At 41.3% G+C, this 20,804-nt stretch overlaps 1 protein-coding gene across 1 annotated transcript in view; it reads right to left on the bottom strand.

The window, feature by feature from the left end:
• The window catches only part of R3HDM2 (R3H domain containing 2), a 91,756-nt gene that overhangs the window by 53,609 nt on the left and 17,343 nt on the right, over positions 1-20,804 (bottom strand).

Here is a 20,804-nt window from a genome sequence, read left to right as displayed (position 1 = left end):
TGGATTTTGATATCCATAGATATCAATTCAATCCAAGTATTGAATACCCAAAATACAAATCCATATTCATAACTTTGGTACAGCCCATTCCCAACATGGATTTTGATCTAGCACCAATATCCAAAAACTCTCTAAGAGTTTAAAGTTAGAAAGTGGATGTTTACTATGGGATAATTCCCAAAAACACACTGCAATTTACAGGTGATTACAAATCTATATCTATATCTTTTCTCTATCTATATAATATATAATCTATATCTTTTATCTGTACAAGTATGGAATACCAAAAATACAAATACCTATTGATAACTTTGGTACAGCCCATTCCCAATATGGATATTGATCTAGTACCAATATCCAAAAACTCTCCGACAGTTTAGAGTTAGAAAGTGGATGTTTGTTGTGGGATAACTCCCAAATACACACTGCAATTTACAGGTGATTGCAGAGTCCTCTTATCTGTACAAGTATTGAATACCCAGAACACAAATACCTATTGATAACTTTGGTACATCCCATTCCCAACATGGATATTGATCTAGCACCAATATCCAAAAACTCTCTAAGAGTTTAAAGTTAGAAAGTGGATATTTATTGTGGGATAACTCCCAAACAACGTTGGTACAGCCCATTCCCAGTATGGATATTGATTTATGGATTTTGATATCCATAGATATCAATTCAATCCAAGTATTGAATACCCAAAACACAAATACCTATTGATAACTTTGGTACATCCCAATCCCAACATGGATTTTGATCTAGCACAAATATCCAAAAACTCTCTAACAGTTTAGAGTTAGAAAGTGGATGTTTACTATGGGATAATTCCCAAAAACACACTGCAATTTACAGGTGATTACAAATCGATACCTATATCTTTTCTATATCTATATAATATATAATCTATATCTTTTATCTATACAAGTATGGAATACCAAAAATACAAATACCTATTGATAACTTTGGGACATCCCATTCCCAACATGGATATTGATTTATGGATTTTGATATCCATAGATATCAATTCAATCCAAGTATTGAATACCCAAAATACAAATCCATATTCATAACTTTGGTACATCCCATTCCCAATATGGGTATTGATCTAGCACCAATATCCAAAAACTCTCTAACAGTTTAGAGTTGGAAAGTGGATGTTTATTGTGGGATAACTCCCAAAAACACACTGCAATTTACAGGTGATTACAAATCTATAATATATATATATATATATAGATATATATATCTATATCTTTTCTATATCTATATAATATATAATCTATATCTTTTATCTATACAAGTATGGAATACCAAAAATACAAATACCTATTGATAACTTTGGTATATCCCATTCCCAATATGGATTTTGATCTAGTACCAATATCCAAAAACTCTCCGACAGTTTAGAGTTAGAAAGTGGATGTTTATTGTGGGATAATTCCCAAAAACACACTGCAATTTACAGGTGATTACAAATCAATATCTATATCTTTTCTATATCTATATAATATATAATCTATATCTTTTATCTATACAAGTATGGAATACCAAAAATACAAATACCTATTGATAACTTTGGTACAGCCCATTCCCAATATGGATATTGATCTATGGATTTTGATATCCATAGATATCAATTCAATGCAAGTATTGAATACCCAAAATACAAACACATGTTGATAACTTTGGGACATCCCATTCCCAATATGGATATTGATTTATGGATTTTGATATCCATAGATATCAATTCAATCCAAGTATTGAATACCCAAAATGCAAATCCATATTCATAACTTTGGAACAGCCCATTCCCAATATGGATATTGATCTAGCACCAATATCCAAAAACTCTCTAAGAGTTTAAAGTTAGAAAGTGGATGCTTATTGTGGGATAACTCCCAAAAACACACTGCAATTTACAGGTGATTACAAATCTGTATCTTTTCTATATCTATATAATATACAATCTATATATTTTATCTATACAAGTATGGAACACCCAAAATACAAATGCATATTCAGAACTTTGGTACATCCCATTCCCAACATGGATATTGATCTATGGATTTTGATATCCAAAATCTATGGATTTTGATATCCATAGATATCAATTCAATGCAAGTATTGAATACCCAAAATACAAACACATGTTGATAACTTTGGTACATCCCATTCCCAATATGGATATTGAGCTATGGATTTTGATATCCATAGATATCAATTCAATGCAAGTATTGAATACCCAAAATACAAATCCATATTCATAACTTTGGTACATCCCATTTCCCTCTTTGTATGGTAATTAGTTCAAAAGCCATTAAGCATGGTAATTAGTTCAAAAGCCATTAAGCATGTGCAATTTGTTCCTTGAAATGGGGTCCCTTTCATGGGAAGGGGTCCCAAAATGAGGAAGTAAATTAAGTCTTCCTCATTCTGACCTTTCTACCCTTTCAATGCAAATCTGACAAATGAACCCTTGGTAGAACTCCCATTCCCCATCTTCAATTGGTTTCAGAACAGAGGAGCCCTACAATTGTCTGATGTTCCTAAAAGCCATTTATCAGTTTCTATATTCTCCATTAGAAACCCAGCTAACCAAACATTGTGCTGACAAGCAATCAATTATTAATTAACTACTAACTCTTAACTTCATCATGGCCTGCCCATTTATTTCAATTAACTCCAATAAAGCTTACCTCTAAATAAAATCTCAGCTCCTCTAAAATCTCCAAATTCCTTCAAGTTCATGCCTCAAGATCAAGCCTGCCCACCCTGGCTGCAGCCCCAGCTCGAGGGCTGGAGCAGGAGCCCCGTGGTTCTCACCAGGATTTTGGAGGCACCAGGGCTGGACAAAGCCCCTGAGGCAGAACAGAGGTGCTGAGGCAGGTGAGTGATGGAGACAGAGACACTGAGGGCAGCTCTAAACCAGCCAACACCACACAGGGGAAATAAATTCCAACAACCACAGCTGGGCTCTGCCCCAGGGCCAAACCAGCACCAAAAATCTGCATTTCACCAGATCCCAGGCCAGGTCTTTTTGTGATCTTTGTAAAAGATTACAGAAATCTTTTGTGATCAGTCAAATCTTCTGTAATCAGTCAAATCTTGAGTGAGAAAACAGCCTTGAACTCCAAGCAGGCTCTGTGAGATAAGGTAACCCTGATATCTCCTCCTGGGCAGGATGAGTGGGACTCATTATTAAATTACAGATTAAGACAGAAATTCTTGATATATTTGAATTTAGTTTGATGAGCAAGGAGCTGGCAGCCCCTGGAAGCACCTCTGGGTTAGAGCGGAGCCTAAACCAGCCAACATCAAACAGGGGAAATAAATTCCAACAACCACAGGGCCAAACAGCACCAAAAATCTGCATTTCCCCAAATCCCAGCCCAGGTCTTTTTGTGATCTTCGTAAAAGATTACAGAAATCTTTTGTGATCAGTCAAATCTTCTGTAATCAGTCAAATCTTGAGTGAGAAAACAGCCTTGAACTCCAAACAGGCTCTGAGATAAGACAACCCTGATATCTCCTTCTGGGCAGGACAAGAGGGACTCAAATTACAGATTAAGATAAAAATCCCTGATAAAGTTGAATTTAATTTGATGAGCGAGGAGCTGGCAGCAACTGGAAGCACCTCTGGGTTAGAGTGGAGCCCAAACCAGCCAACATCAAACAGGTGAAATAAATTCCAACAACCACAGGGCCAAACCAGCACCAAAAATCTGCATTTCCCCAAATCCCAGCCCAGGTCTTTTTGTGATCTTCGTAAAAGATTACAGAAATCTTTTGTGATCAGTCAAATCTTCTGTAATCAGTCAAATCTTGAGTGAGAAAACAGCCTTGAACTCCAAGCAGGCTCTGAGAGATAAGACAACCCTGATATCTCCTCCTGGGCAGGATGAGTGGGACTCATTATTAAATTACAGATTAAGACAGAAATTCTTGATATATTTGAATTTAGTTTGATTAGCAAGGAGCTGTCAGCCCCTGGAAGCACCTCTGGGTTAGAGCGGAGCCTAAACCAGCCAACATCAAATAGGGGAAATAAATTCCAACAACCACAGGGCCAAACCAGCACCAAAAATCTGCATTTCCCCAGATCCCAGCCCAGGTCTTTTTGTGATCTTTGTAAAAGATTACAGAAATCTTTTGTGATCAGTCAAATCTTCTGTAATCAATCAAATCTTTTGTAATCAGTCAAATCTTTCATAATCACTCATATCTTTAGTGAGAAAACAGCCTTGAACTCCAAACAGGCTCTGTGAGATAAGGTAACCCTGATATCTCCTTCTGGGCAGGACAAGAGGGACTCAAATTACAGATTAAGACAAAAATCCCTGATAAAGTTGCATTTAAAGTTCCCAACCCAAACCAGCCCAGGATTTCCTGATTCTGAGTCTGGGCAAGGATTAAACCAGCTCCACGTGGGATGTGGCACCAGCAAACACCTCTGGAAGAGACAAATTCCCCAAAAAATAAAAATGGAGTTGTCCTGGTTTGAATTTTTTAGGAGCCTAAATCAGAGCAAGGCTCGAACAAAACCCCTCATAGCAGAAAACAGCTGTTGAAAAACTGATTTTTAATTCCTTTGGCAGAATGTGGCTGAAACAAGAGCCAGAACTCACAGAGATTTATCAGCTCCTGCCTCTGATATTCCTGGAGAATTCCCCTTTAATCTGCGGAGCTGCTGAACACAAAATGTGCATTTGACATTTATGAAATTACTGGAATTGGTTTCAGGCAAAGAAAGCAGGAAAATGCAGTGAGCTGCCTCCATCCCATGGATTTTTACATGGAATTTTAATAAATTTTTTTTGAAGACATGGAGGGGAGGAGGGAAAATGCCAGATCCAGCGGGAAAATAGGACAGGAGTGACACAGGGAGGGAAATATCCCAGAAAATTCATGGGGAAAAAGGAAATATCCCAGAAAATTCATGGGGAAAAAGGAAATATCCCAGAAAATTAATGGGAGAAAGGAAATATCCCAGAAAATTTAGGGGAAAAGGTGCAGGGAGGGAAATATCCCAGAAATTTTGTGGGGAAAAGGAAGTATCCCATAAAATTCATGGGGAAAAGGAAATATCCCAGAAAATTTATGGGGGAAAAGGAAATAGCCCAGAAAATTCATGGGAAAAAGGTGCAGGGAGGGAAATATCCCAGAAAATTCATGGGGAAAAGGAAATATCCCAGAAAATTAATGGGAGAAAGGAAATATCCCAGAAAATTCATGGGGGAAAAGGAAATATCCCAGAAAATTCATGGGGAAAAGGTGCAGGGAGGGAAATATCCCAGAAATTTTGTGGGGAAAAGGAAATATCCCAGAAAATTTATGGGGGAAAAGGAAATATCCCAGAAAATTTATGGGGAAAAGAAAATATCTCAGAAAATTCATGGGGAAAAGGAAATATCCCAGAAAATTCATGGGAAAAAGGAAATATCCGAGAAAATTAATGGGGAAAAGGTGCAGGGAGGGAAATATCCCAGAAATTTTGTGGGGAAAAGGAAATATCCCAGAAAATTTATGGGGGAAAAGGAAATATCCCAGAAAATTCATGGGGAAATGGAAATAGCCCAGAAAATTTGCGGGGAAAAGGAAATATCCCAGAAAATTTATGGGGAAAAGGTGCAGGGAGGGAAAATATCCCAGAAAATTCATGGGGAAAAGGAAATATCCCGGAAAATTCATGGGGAAAAGCTGCAGGGAGGGAAATACCTCAGAAATTTTGTGGGGAAAAGGAAATATCCCAGAAAATTCATGGGGGAAAAGGAAATATCCCAGAAAATTCATGGGGAAAAGGAAATATCTCAGAAAATTGATGGGAAGAAGGTGCAAGGAGGGAAATATCCCAGAAAATTCATGGGGGAAAGGAAATATCCCAGAAAATCTATGGGTAAAAGGAAATATCTCAGAAAATTCATGGGGTAAAAGGAAATATCTCAGAAAATTCATGGGGAAAAAGGAAATATCCCAGAAAATTCATGGGGAAAAGGAAATATTCCAGAAAATATATGGGGAAAAGAAAATATCACAGAAAATTCATGGGGAAAAGGAAATATTCCAGAAAATTTGTGGGGAAAAGGAAATATCCCAGAAAATTCATGGGGAAAAGGTGCAGGGAGGGAAATACCCCAGAAAATTCATGGGGAGAAAAGGAAATACCCCAGAAAATTCATGGGGAGAAAAGGAAATACCCCAGAAAATTTGTGGGGAAAATCCCAGAAAATTGATGGGAAGAAGGTGCAGGGAGGGAAATATCCCAGAAAATTGACGGAAAAAAGGTTCAGGGAGGGAAAATATCCCAGAAAATTCCCCCCACGAGGGAATCCCACGCTGCTCCAACAGGAATTAGGTCAGGGAGGGAAAAGGGAACGCTTTGCCTGATGTGCCTCATTTGAGGGATGATGGTGCAGGGGGTGAAGGTGGCAAACTCTGCCTCCTCCCAGCCCTAAATATTCCAAACTGCTCCAAGGCTCGGGGGTTTTAAATATTCCAAGAGGATCTGGAGGAGATTTTGGAGAAGGGAAGGGAGGAGGCAGCGCCGGATCTGCACACACGGCACTGAAATAAATTCGTACAGCTCATTCCCTTTTGCACCACCCACCCCTCTTCTAACAAGTTTTTTCCCCCCAAGCCAAATTTAAGAATGACAACAGGATCTTTTCCTGTCGTGCTGCAACGTAACTTCAGCATCACGCTCATCAGATTTCTCAGAAAAGATAAACTGGGAGCCACAGGAAAAATAAATAAATCAATAAAAAATAAAAATGACATTTATCAGCTGCCCCCTCCTGTTCCAGCTTCCATCCCCAGCAGGCAGCCTCCAGGACATGAAGGGATCAGGGAAAATTTGTTTTTCCAGAGGAGGATTCCTTGCAGGATGAATGAATCAGCCCCAGCTCCCCGGGGCAGCCGTGGGATGCAGTGAGGGGGTGGCAGACAACGAGTGACGGTGACAGACAGGGGTTGGTGCAGGAAATTTCAAGTTCAGAGCGCTCAGGGAGGGTGGGTGGGACTGAGCTGGGCCTTGGGAGAGAGAGGGGGGGAAAAAAAAAATAAAATAAATGACCCAGATGCAGCAAAAAATGTGTGTCAGGAAAAAAGAAAAAAGATGGAGCAAAGGTGGAAGGGAGGGTGGGGATTGGAAAATGACAGCAGTGACTGGGCAAACTGGGGATGTTTTCTGGGATATTTGCTGCCCTGAAAGGGTCAGGGAGTCAGGACACACTGAAATCCTCCTCCTCCTCCTCAGTCCAGAAATGAACATGGAATTCCACCTCTGCTGCCTTTTTTTTGCAGCTGGGAGCCCCGAGAATGCAGCAGGGAAGGGGAAATTAAAGCAAGGAAAGTTCTGAATTTCCAGCTCAGATGGATCTGGCAGCAGATCTGGAAAAGGCAGGAAGCTCCTGCTAAATCAACTCCTTTCCTGGCCTTGTTTCTGAGGGAACAGAGCTGCTCCTGAGCAAAAATGAGGGTGCAAAGGAGACACAGGGCTGCAGCCTCCCACACACAGCGCCAGGGGCATGGAGGGGGATTGAGGGGGGATTGAGGGGGTTTGAGGGGGTTTGAGGTGGGGATTGAGGGGTTTGAGGGGGGATTGAGGGGTCTGAGGGGGTCTGAAATGGGGATGGAGGGGTCTGAAATGGGGATGGAGGGGTTTGAGGTGGGGATTGAGGGGTTTGACGGGGTCTGAGGAGGGGATTGAGGGGTCTGAAATGGGGATGGAGGGGTCTGAGGGGTCTGAAATGGGGATGGAGGGGTCTGAAATGGGGATGGAGGGGTTTGAGGTGGAGATTTGGGGGTCTGAGGGGGGATTGAGGGGTTTGAGGGGGTCTGAAATGGGGATTGAGGGGTTTGAAGGGGGGATGGAGGGGTCTGAGGGGGGATTGAGGGGGTTTGAGGTGGGGATTGAGGGGTCTGAAATGGGGATGGAGGGGTCTGAGGGGTCTGAAATGGGGATTGAGGGGGGACTGAGGGGGGATTGAGGGGGGATTGAGGGGGGATTGAGGGGGTCTGAAATGGGGATTGATGGGTTTGAAGGGGAGATGGAGGGGTTTGAGGTGGGGATTGAGGAGTTTGAGGGGGATGAGGGGGGATGGAGGGGTCTGAGGGGGTCTGAAATGGGGATGGAGGGGTCTGAGGTGGAGATGGAGGGGTCTGAGGGGGGGATAGGGGGGATGAGGGGTTTAAGGTGGAGATGAAGGGGTTTGAGGGGATATTGAGGGGTCTGAAATGGGGATTGAGGGGTCTGAAATGGGGATTGAGGGGTCTGAAATGGGGATTGAGGGGTTTGAGGGGGTCTGAAATGGGGATGGAGGGGTTTGAGGTGGAGACGGAGGGGTCTGAAAAGGGGATTGAGGGGTTTAGGGGATATGGAGGGGTCTGAGGGGGGATGGAGGAGTTTGAGGGGGGATAGGGGGGATGAGGGGGGATGGAGGGGTCTGAGGGGGGATTGAGGGGTCTGAAATGGGGATTGAGGGGGGACTGAGGGGTCTGAGGAGTCTGAAATGAGGATGGAGGGGTTTGAAGGGATATGGAGGGGTTTGAGGTGGGGATTGAGGGGTCTGAAATGGGGATTGAGGGGGGACTGAGGGGTCTGAGGAGTCTGAAATGAGGATTGAGGGGTTTGAGGGGATATGGAGGGGTCTGAGGGGGAATTGAGGGGTCTGAGGGGGTCTGAAATGGGGAATGAGGGGTTTAAGGGGATATGGAGGGGTCTGAGGGGGGGATAGGGGGGATGAGGGGCTTAAGGTGGAGATGGAAGGGTTTGAGTGGAGATTGAGGGGTCTGAAATGGGGATTGAGAGGTTTAAGGGGATACGGAGGGGTCTGAGGGGGGATAGGGGTTTGAGGTGGAGATGGAGGGGTCTGAAATGGGGATTGAGGGGTCTGAGGGCATCTGAAATGGGGATTGAGGGGTTTGAAGGGGATATGGAGGGGTCTGAGGGGGGGACTGAGGGGTCTGAGGGGGGAATTTATTATTTTATAATATGATATTATATTAAAGAATGCTATACTGAACTATACTAAAGAATACAGAAATTATATTTACAGAAGGCTAAAAAAATAATAATGAAAATTCATTACTCTCTCCAGAGTCCCAACACAAAGGGATTGGCCAAAGTTTGGCCAAAGAGTGAAAACAACTCACACCAGAATCCAAACAATTTCCAAACACATTCCAAAGGAGCAAAACAGGGAGAAGCAAATGAGATAATTATTGTTGTCATTTTTCAGTTGTTCTCAATTTTTTCTTCATTTGTTTTCAATTTTTTTTAATTTTTTTTCAGTTATTTTCGTTTTTCCCTGAGGCTCCTCAGCCCCCCAGGAGAACAATCCTGGCCCATGGATTTTTCAGAAAATGTGAATTTTGTGACACCATCCTGAGAACACCTGCCCTTCTAGACTGGAGCTCAGACTAAGTAAATAGTACAGAAAGGATATTTACAGAAGGCTAAAAAAAATAATAATGAAAATTCATTACTCTCTCCAGAGTCCCAACAGAAAGGGATTGGCCAAAGAGTGAAAACAACTCACACCAGAATCCAAACAATTTCCAAACACATTCCAAAGGAGCAAAACAGGGAGAAGCAAATGAGATAATTATTGTTTTCATTTTTTCTCAATTATTTTCATTTTTCCCCGAGGCTCCTCAGCCCCCCAGGAGAACGATCCTGGCCCAAGGATATTTCAGACAATGTGAATTTTGTGACACCATCCTGAGGACACCTGCCCTTCTAGACTGGAGCTTAGACTAAGTAAATAGTACAGAAAGGATATTTACAAAATTATATTTATATTAAAAAAATAATAATGAAAATTCATTACTGTCTCCAGAGTCCCAACATAAAGGGATTGGCCAAAGAGTGAAAACAACTCACACCAGAATCCAAACAATCTCCAAACACATTCCAAAGGAGCAAAACAGGGAGAAGCAAATGAGATAATTATTGTTTTCATTTTTTCTCAATTATTTTCATTTTTCCCCGAGGCTCCTCAGCCCCCCAGGAGAACGATCCTGGCCCAAGGATATTTCAGGCAATGTGACCCTGACACCCTCCCAGCCTCGCTGCCCTCTCTGGACTCCCTCCAGCCCAATCCATCCCATAATTTCCCCCTTTTGCCCCGTTTGGGGGCAGCAGCACCCAGCACCTCCCTCCCCGCTGGGTACCAGTGACGCTCCAGCCAGCAATTCCCTGATTGGCTGCCCGGCAGCCAATGGGAAGCCGAGCTCCATGGCAACGGGGCCCTGTTGCCAGGAGCAACGGGGCGGGGGTGACTCAGGGAAATGGGGGCGGTGGGGCTGGGCAGGGGAGGAAGGGCTGGGATGAGGGACGGGGGCTCCAGGCTGCTCTTAAAATTCAATTTATTCCACTCAAAATGCAATTTATGGTATAGAAAATGCAGGTTATTGGATACAGTAACTTACTGGATAAAAAAATCCCCTTTATTGTATGCAAAATGCAATTTATTGTATAGAAAATGCAGTTTATTGTATGCAAAATGCAATTTATTGTATGCAAAATGGAGTTTATTGTATACAATACCTTATTGTATACAAAATGCAGTTTCTTGTATACAAAATGCAGTTTCTTCTATACAATAACTTATTGTATACAAAATGCAATTTATTGCTTAGAAAATGCAGTTTATTGTATACAAAATGCAACTTTTACTGTATGCAAAATGCAATTTATTGTATGCAAAATGGAGTTTATTGTATACAAAATGCAGTTTCTTGTATACAATAACTTACTGTATAGAAAATGCAGTTTATTGTATAGAAAATGCAGTTTATTGTATAGAAAATGCACTTTATTTCATACAAAATGCAGTTTCTTGTATGCAAAATGACATTTCTTGTATACAATAAGTTATTGTATACAAAATGCAATTTATTGCATAGAAAATGCAGTTTATTGTATACAAAATGCAACTTTTACTGTATGCAAAATGCAATTTATTGCATACAATAACTTATTGTGTACAAAATGCCATTTCTTGTATACAAAATGCAGTTTCTTGAATACAATAATTTATTGTCTACAAAATGCAGTTCATTGCATACAAAATGCAGTTTGTTTTATACAATAACTTATTGTATACAAAATGCAACTTATTGTATGGAAAATGCCATTTATTGTATACAAAATGCAGTTTCTTGAATACAATAATTTATTGTATACAAAATGCCATTTATTGTATACAATAACTTCTTGTATACAAAATGCCATGTATTGCATAGAAAATGCAGTTTATTGTATACAAAATGCAGCTTATTGCATACAATAACTTACTGTACAGAAAATGCCATTTATTGTACACAAAATGCAACTTATTGTACACAAAATGGAGTTTACTGTATACAATAACTTATTGTATTCAAAATGCAACTTATTGTCTACAAAATGCAATTTATTGTATACAAAATGCACTTTATTGTATACAATAACTTACTATATTCAAAATGCAACTTGTTGTCTACAAAATGCCATTATTGTATACAAAATTCAATTTATTGTATACAAAATGCAACTTGTTGCATACAAAATGCAGTTTATTGTATAGAAAATGCAGTTTATTCTATACAGTAAGTTATTGCATGCAATAAGTTGCATTTTGTATGCAATAAGTTATTGTATACAATAAACTGCATTTTCTATCCAATAAACTGTGTTTTCTATACAATAAGTTATTGTCTACAAGGAGTTGCATTTTGTATACAATAAACTGCATTTAGTGTACAATAAATTGCATTTTGCATGCAGTAAATTGCATTTTGTATACAATAAACTGCATTTTCTATACAATAAACTGCATTTAGTATTCTCATCTCTTCCCTCAAGTGGGAATTGCACAGGAAGGAGTTTTTAGAGGGATAAAAATGTCCTAAAATGGCTCCATCCAGGACAAACACCCCAAAAACCCCAAAAAATCCCCAAAACTCAACAACTCCAACCTCAAAGCCAGAATTCTCTCCTTATGCAGAAGGAATTCATTCAATAATTCCTCCCTCACAGCTCCTTTAATTTCATTTTAGGCTCGGCAAGAACCTCCTCACCCCTCATTTCCCAAAATGTGAGGGAGGAAAAAAACCCAAATTCAACAGAAAAAAAAATAAAACCCAGCAAGATTCTGGGCTCCTGTCTGAATCATTTCTCTATTTCTTTTAGTATAGAATTGTTAATGTCATATATATCATAAAATAATAAATCAACCTTCTGAAACATGGAGTCAAGATTCCCTTCCCTCATGTGGGAGGAGTTTTTAGTGGGATAAAAAGGGCCTGGAATGGCTCCATCCAGGACAAACACCCCAAAAACCCCCAAAAACCCCAAAACTCAACAACTCCAACCTCAAAGCCAGAATTCTCTCCTGAATTCTCTGCTTATTTTCAAAAACAGAAGGAATTCATTCAATAATTCCTCCCTCCCTCACAGCTCCTTTAATTTCATTTTAGCCTCAGCAAGAACCTCCTCACCCCTCATTTCCCAAAATCTGGGGGAGGAAAAAAACCCAAATTCAACAGAAAAAAAAAAACCCAACAAAAAATAACTTCCCCCCCAGGAGGTTGGAGGTGCCTGCACTGCCTGTGCTGAGTCACTGCTTGAAATCCTCATTTCCACCCCCTCATGACATCAAATTCTCCAATGCTGATGCAGATGGAAGGGTTGGGCTCCAATAAAGAGAATTAAAAAGCTTTTATCAACCTGCAGGCAGGAAATGCAGGTGAGTCGAAGGGAATTGTGGAGAATCAGGAGGTTTCCTTGTGGAAAACACCTCAAAGCAAACATGATTTAGTGAGGAATAAAATATTCTGGTTTTTTGGTACTCCCTCCATCACTAAACTCAGGAGAGGGGTCAGCTTTATCCCAGGAGTGTGACCTGGGCTGCCAAAATAATTTCCATGGGATACCCAGGAATCACATAGAGGTGGATAAAAGTTTTATGTTTATATTTCATTAAAATAATTTTATAGTTCATAAAAATAATTTCATATTTCATTAAAATAATCTTATAGTTCATAAAAATAATTTTGTCTTTCACAAAAATAATTTTACATTCTATATAAATATTATATATTATACATATGATATAATTTATATATTATATAATTTACATTTTACATTCTATATAAATATTATACATTATATAATTTATAGAATAATGTTTCTATTTCTATACAGATATTTGATATAAATAATTTCGTATTTTATAGAAGTATTTTTATATTTTATACAACTATTTTTATATTTTATAGAGATAATTTTATATTTATAGAGATCTTTTTATATTTTATATAATTTTAATATTTTCTTTATATTGTGTATAAATTCTTAGATTTTATAGAAATATTTTCTATTTTATACAATTTTTTTAATATTTTATAGAAATATAAAATATATTATATAAATTTTATATTTTCTCTAAACATTTTATATTTAATATAAATTTTTATATTTTATACAAATATTTTCTATTTTCTATTTTATAGAGATAATTTTATATTTTTTAGAGATAATTTTATATTTTTTAGAGATAATGAGCAATGAGAGGAGTTTTAATTCCCTTCCCACCCAAACCATTCCATAATTCCATTTTCACATCACCTGAGCCACAGCTCCAGCACTTCTGGGCACAAAAACCTCTTAAATCCTCTGACCTGGATGGGAAAACTTGGTTTAAATTGAATTTCCATGTGTGGAAAAGGAAATACAGAGAATTCCTGTGCCACATCTCCCAGACACTGACAGGTTAATTTTGGGAGAAAATAATCAACTGTATAAACAGCTCAGGAGTTAAACAGGCCCAAGGAACAGTTCCCTAAGAAAATTTGGATTAAACTGTTTTAATTTCATGTTTTCCAAGCCTGGAGCTCTCAGCAGCGAGGGCCACTCTCAGCCCTGCTCTTCCCTCTTGTAGGAAAAGTGAAATTATTGATGTTCAAAAGGAAGGAAACTCTGATCCTGCTGTGGGAGTTGCTTTAAAACCTTCTCACCCTTCCTTTCCAAAATCTGGGGGAGGAAAAAACCCAAATTCAACAGCAAAAAAGCCCAAACTCAACAGCAAAAAACCCAAATTCAACAGCAAAAAATTCAACCCCAAAAGAGACAAAAAGTGAAGGATGATCCCAGACACTGACAGGTGAACATTGGGAGGAAGGAACCAACTGCACAAACAGCCCAGGAGTTAAACAGGCCTAAGGAACACTGCCCTAAGAAAAATGGGATTAAACTGTTTTAATTTCATGTTTTCCAAGCCTGGAGCTGCCAGCAGCGAGGGCCACTCTCAGTCCTGCTCTTCTCTCTCATAGGAAAAGTGAAATTATTGATTTGATGTTCAAAAGGAAGGAAACTCTGATCCTGCTGCTCCTTTTGCCTTTGACTTTTGGGAGCTGCTTTAAAACCTTCTCATCCCTCCTTTCCAAAATCTGGGGGAGGGAAAAACCCAAATTCAACAGCAAAAAACCCAAATTCAACAGCAAAAAATTCACCCCTAAAAGAGACAAAAAGTGAAGGATGATCCCAGACACTGACAGGTGAACACTGGGAGAAAATAATCAACTGTATAAACAGCTCAGGAGTTAAACAGGCCCAAGGAATAGTTCCCCAAGAAAAATGGGATTAAACTGCTTTAATTTCGTGTTTTCCAAGCCTGGAGCTGCCAGCAGCGAGGGCCACTCTCAGCCCTGCTCTTCCCTCTTGTAGGAAATGTGAAATTATGTGAAATGTAGGAAAAGTGAAATTATTGATGTTCAAAAGGAAGGAAACTCTGATCCTGCTGCTCCTTTTGCCTTTGACTTTTGGGAGCTGCTTTAAAACCTTCTCATCCCTCCTTTCCAAAATCTGGGGGAGGAAAAAAACCCAAATTCAACAGCAAAAAAACCCAAATTCAACAGCAAAAAACCCAAATTCAACAGCAAAAAAACCCAACCCCAAAAGAGACAAAAAGTGAAGGATGATCCCAGACACTGACAGGTGAACATTGGAAGAAAATAATGAACTGCATAAACAGCCCAGGAGTTAAACAGGCCCAAGGAGCACTGCCCTAAGAAAATTTGGATTAAACTGCTTTAATTCCATGTTTTCCAAGCCTGGAGCTCTCAGCAGTGAGGGCCACTCTCAGCCCTGCTCCTCCCTCTTGTAGGAAAAGTGAAATTATTGATGTTCAAAAGGAAGGAAACTCTGATCCTGCTGTGGGAGTTGCTTTAAAACCTTCTCACCCTTCCTTTCCAAAATCTGGGGGAGGAAAAAACCCAAACTCAACAGCAAAAAAGCCCAAACTCAACAGCAAAAAACCCAACCCCAAAAGTGAAGGATGATCCCAGACACTGACAGGTTAACATTGGGAGAAAATAATCAACTGCATAAACAGTTGAAGGAGTTTAACAGGCCCAAGCAACACTGCCCTAAGAAAATTTGGATTAAACTGCTTTAATTCCATGTTTTCCAAGCCTGGAGCTCTCAGCAGCGAGGGCCACTCTCTCTCTGCTCTTCCCTCTCATAGGAAAAGTGAAATTATTGATGTTCAAAAGGAAGGAAACTGATCCTGCTGCTCCTTTTGCCTTTGACTTTTGGGAGCTGCTTTAGGCTGAGCAAGAACCTTCTCAACCTCCCTTTCCAAAATCTGGGGGAGGGAAAAAAAAACAAATTCAACAGCAAAAATACCCAATTTCAACAGCAAAAAAAACCCAAATTCAACAGCAAAAAACCCAAATTCAACAGCAAAAAAACCCAACCCCAAAAGAGACAAAAAGTGAAGGATGATCCCAGACACTGACAGGTTAATTTTGTGAGAAAATAATCAACTGCACAAACAGCCCAGGAGTTCAACAGGCCCAAGGAATAGTTCCCCAAGAAAAATGGGATTAAACTGCTTTAATTTCGTGTTTTCCAAGCCTGGAGCTGCCAGCAGCGAGGGCCACTCTCAGCCCTGCTCCTCCCTCTTGTAGGAAAAGTGAAATTATTGATGTTCAAAAGGAAGCAAACTCTGATCCTGCTGTGGGAGTTGCTTTAAAACCTTCTCACCCTTCCTTTCCAAAATCTGGATGAGGGAAAAAACCCAAATTCAACAGCAAAAAAGCCCAAACTCAACAGCAAAAAAACCCCAAATTCAACAGCAAAAAAACCCAAACTCAACAGCAAAAAATTCACCCCTAAAAGAGACAAAAAGTGAAGGATGCTCAATGCCCCAGCTCTGGAGAACACAGGCAACGCTGCCAGTGCAGCACCAAAGCTTCGTGGACAGTTCCTGAGGCTTCCTGGGCAGAATTTTGGCAGAGAATTCCCTGTCAGAGCTCCCAGCTCCGTTTCCCAGCATTTCCCACCCTCCTCAGCTCGAGCTATTCCTGTCTCCATCCCCAGAGCAGGGAAGGGCTCCCGTGACGTCAAAGCAGTTTCCCAGCAACAATTCATGAGGGCTGTCCACCACAGGGGTTTCCTGAAAAGCAAGGAATTATCCACCTCCTTTCCACGGTGCCAGGATGCAAAAGGACAGCACCGAGCAGGGAGCTCTGTTAACCCTTGCAGGGGAATCCCTGGGAATTGCTGCTGGGTTTGGGTAGAGAAACTCGAGGGGAATTTCTGCCTCCTGGGCCCAGCCCCTAATGAGGCACCTGCAATGGAGGTGACGAGTAGGGAAATGTGGGAAACTAAGTAGGGAAATGTGGGAAACTAAGCAGGAAAACTAAGCAGAGAAACATGGAAAACCAAGCAGGGAAATGTGGGAAACCAAGCAGGGAAATGTGGGAAACTAAGCAGGGAAACATGGAAAACCAAGTAGGGAAACATGGAAAACCAAGTAGGGAAACATGAAAAACCAAGCAGGGAAATGTGGGAAACTAAGCAGGAAAAAATGGAAAACCAAGCAGGGAAACATGGAAAACTACGCAGGAAAATGTGGGAAACTAAGCAGGGAAACATGGAAAACTAACCAGAAAACAATGTAAAACCAAGCAGGAAAATCAACCAGGAAAACATGGAAAACCAGATAGGGAAACATGGAAAACCAAGTAGGGAAACATGGAAAACCAAGCAGAAAACAATGTAAAACCAACCAGGAAAATCAACCAGGAAAACATGGAAAACCAAGTAGGGAAACATGGAAAACTAAGCAGGAAAACATGGGAAACAAAGTAGGAAAATCAACCAGGAAAACATGGAAAACCAAGTAGGGAAACATGGAAAACTAAGCAGGAAAATGTGGGAAACTAAGCAGGGAAACATGGAAAACCAAGCAGAAAACAATGTAAAACCAAGCAGGAAAATCAACCAGGAAAACATGGAAAACCAGATAGGGAAACATGGAAAACTAAGCAGGAAAATGTGGGAAACTAAGCAGGGAAACATGGAAAACTAACCAGAAAACAATGTAAAACCAACCAGGAAAATCAACCAGGAAAATATGGAAAACCAATGTGGAAAACCAATGTGGAAAACCAATGAAACCAATGTGGAAAACCAATGTGGAAAAAAATGGAAAACCAAGTAGGAAAACAAGGAAAACCAACCAGGAAAGCCAACAAGGAAAACATGGAAAACCAACAAGGAAAACCAATGTGGGAAACCAAGAAGGAAAACCTGGAAAACCAAGCAGGAAAACCAACCAGGAAAACATGGAAAACCAATGTGGAAAACCTACCAGGAAAACATGGAAAACACACCAGGAAAAAATAGAAAATCAAGCAGGGAAACCAACCAGGAGAACATGGAAAACCAAGCAGGAAAAAAATGGAAAACCAAGTAGGAAAACTAAGCAGGAAAGCAAGGAAAAGCAACTTGGATAACATGTAAAACCAAGCAGGAAAACAAGGAAAACCAACCAGGAAAACATGGAAAACCAAGCAGGAAAAAAATAGAAAACCAACCAGGAAAACCAGCCAGGAAAACATGGAAAACCAGCCAGGAAAACATGGAAAACCAGCCAGAAAAACAAGGAAAAACCTTCTCCTGCTGGCAGCTGCTGCTGTGCTCAGCCTGTGGCAGGCAGGAGCAGCAGCGTTAAAAATCTGGATGAGGGAATCAGGAATTCCCTCCCCTTCCCCAGCTGGCAAAGCAAATCCCCAAAGTTTGTTCAGCAGCTCCCAGAAAAGCTCCAGAGGAGGGAGGGACGAGGCAGGAAGGGTGTCTGGATCCCTCCTCTCTCATCCCATGGCAGACTCTGGGTGTTCTCCAGGTGAGACCCAGAAATGGATTTGAACGTAGGGAAAAAAATGGGGAAATGATGATTCAAAGGGAAAAAAATATGAATTTTATTTGTTGGCTGGCAGCAGAAGTTGGGATGGAGGGTGGAGTCTGAGGAGCAAAGTACAATAATCACACCTCAATCCTAACAAAAACCAGTTGCCAGCACTAAATGTGAAGAGAGCAGAACTTCTTCTAGGCAAAACTGGGCGATGGACGTGTGTGAGGAGGGGGGAAAAGTCAATCCAAGCTCACTATTCCACTAAACTCACCTCAGTGAGGGGTTTAAACGAACTCAAATTCATTTCAAAATGAGGTTAATGTATCAGTGAACACAAGCAGCATCCTCCAGAACAACCAAATTGCATAAGCCACCCCAAAAACGTCACATGGCACGAGGCCAAGCCGGTAACCAACATTCCCCATCGACGGAGCAGCTCCAAACACATAAATCCAGGAAAAAAACCAACCCAGCAGAAGAGCTGGGGAAGGTTCTGTGTCTGCAGAACGAGGGGGAACTCCCCAGGAGCCAGCACAAGGAGATTCCATGATGCCGTCAGGGGAACTCCTCAATGACACGGCAGAGCACAGGGGATTCCCTCTCTCTGGCTCCGGAGGTGAATCCCCAGCAGAATCACAAAAGGAACGAGAGCAGAGCTCACCCTCACCCTCCCAAGCCCCTCAGAGCCACGTTTTTATTGAGCCCAGCTCCATTTTCAATTAACAGCAGCAGAAATCCTGGCATTTACCAAGGGGAGAGGGGGACGCTGAAATATTCGCCCACATTTACGCCTGCGTTTCGCGCCGGGGAGGGGAGGGAAAAGAAAAGTCTGAGCAATTTTTTTTTTTTTATTTATTTTTTTTCCCCTCTCGAATAATTAAAACCTCATTCTAAAAATCAACTCACCCTGCTGGTTCTGCACTCTGAGCACGTCAGCTGTTTGCTGATTTCAGTGGAGACTCCATGGCCACGAGCAGTTCCAGAGGAATTCTGCCAGGATAATCTGGCTCCCGGGAAGCCCCCGCCAGCTCTCCCGAATAAAAAACCCCCAAAAAAATAACCCCCAAAAAAACCCCAAAAACCTGACGATTTCTGCTGCTGCTGGGGGCTCTGACAAGCAGCTCAGCAGCTCCCGGGGATGTCAGCACAGCTCTGCCAATAACCACATCCACACACCCCCTCCTGCTCTCCTGCAAATCTTCAATGGAGCTGCCTCCGCGCAGCCGGAGCCGCCGTTAAAGACGCAGCATCCGTGCCCCAGCAGAGCCCTGGAGAAACACGGGCAGGGATTGAGGCTCCTGCTGGGTGCCCAGAGCTCCTGCAGCCAGGGCAGAGCCTTGAGGAGATTTGGGTGCTGGAGGGCCGGGCTCAGGTGTGCACAGGTGGGACATGAGAGGGCTTGAAAGGGGAGGAAGGTGGAATCATGGAATGGTTTGGGTGGGAAGGGACCTTAAAGCCCATCTCATTCCACCCCCTTGCTGTATTTAAGAGATATCAAACTATCAGAGATATAAATTATCAGAGATATAAAACTATCAGAGATATAAAACTAGGAGTATTTAGGAGATTTGGGTACCCAGAAGTGCTGGAGGGCAGCAGAGAACAGCTGGGGCTGGGGCTGAGGTGTGCCCAGGTGGGACATGAGAGGGCTTGAAAGGCGAAAGGTTTGGGTCCATCTCATTCCACCCCCTTGCTGTATTTAAGAGATATAAAACTATCAGAGATATAAACTATCAGAGATATAAAACTATCAGAGATATAATACTAGGAGTATTTAGGAGATTTGGGTACCCAGAAGTGCTGGAGGACAGCAGAGAACAGCTGGAGCTGGGCTCAGGTGGGACATGAGGGCTTGAAAGGGGAGGAAGGTGAAGAAAGGATCTGAAAATGGAACCATGGAATGGTTTGGGTGGGAAGGGACCTTAAAGCCCATCTCACTGCACCCCCTTGCTGTATTTAAGAGATATAAAACTACCAGAGATATAATAATATGAGTTTTTAAGAGATTTGTGTACCCAGAAGTGCTGGAGGGCAGCAGAGAACAGCTGGGGCTGGGGCTGGGCTCAGGTGGGACATGAGAGGGTTTGGATGCTCAGAGCTCCTGCAGCCAGGGCAGAGCCTTGAGGAGATTTGGGTGCTGGAGGGCCGGGCTCAGGTGTGCCCAGGTGGGACATGAGAGGGCTTGAAAGGTGAAAGAAAGGATCTGAAAATGGAACCGTGGAATGGTTTGGGTCCATCTCATTGCACCCCCTTGCTGTATTTAAGAGATATAAAACTACCAGAGATATAAAACTATCAGAGATTTAATCTATCAGAGATATTAAACTATCAGAGATTTAATACTATCAGGCTATTTAAGAGATTTTTGTAGGCAGAAGTGCTGCAGGGCAGCAGAGAACAGCTGGGGCTGGGGCTCAGGTGGGACATGAGGGCTTGAAAGGGGAGGAAGGTGGAATCATGGAATGGTTTGGGTGGGAAGGGACCTTAAAGCCCATCTCATTCCACCTCCTTCCTGTATTTTAGAGATATAAAACTATCAGAGATATAAAACTATCAGAGATTTAATACTATCAGATATTTAATCTATCAGAGATTTAATACTATCAGGCTATTTAACAG

This window comes from Agelaius tricolor, unplaced genomic scaffold (assembly GCF_023055355.1).
Source record: "Agelaius tricolor isolate 1412-34295 unplaced genomic scaffold, bAgeTri1.0.p SCAF_55, whole genome shotgun sequence".
NCBI lineage: Eukaryota > Metazoa > Chordata > Aves > Passeriformes > Icteridae > Agelaius > Agelaius tricolor.
The sequence above is the reverse complement of the archived record's forward strand: the minus strand, read 5'-3'. Positions and strand labels throughout refer to the sequence as shown.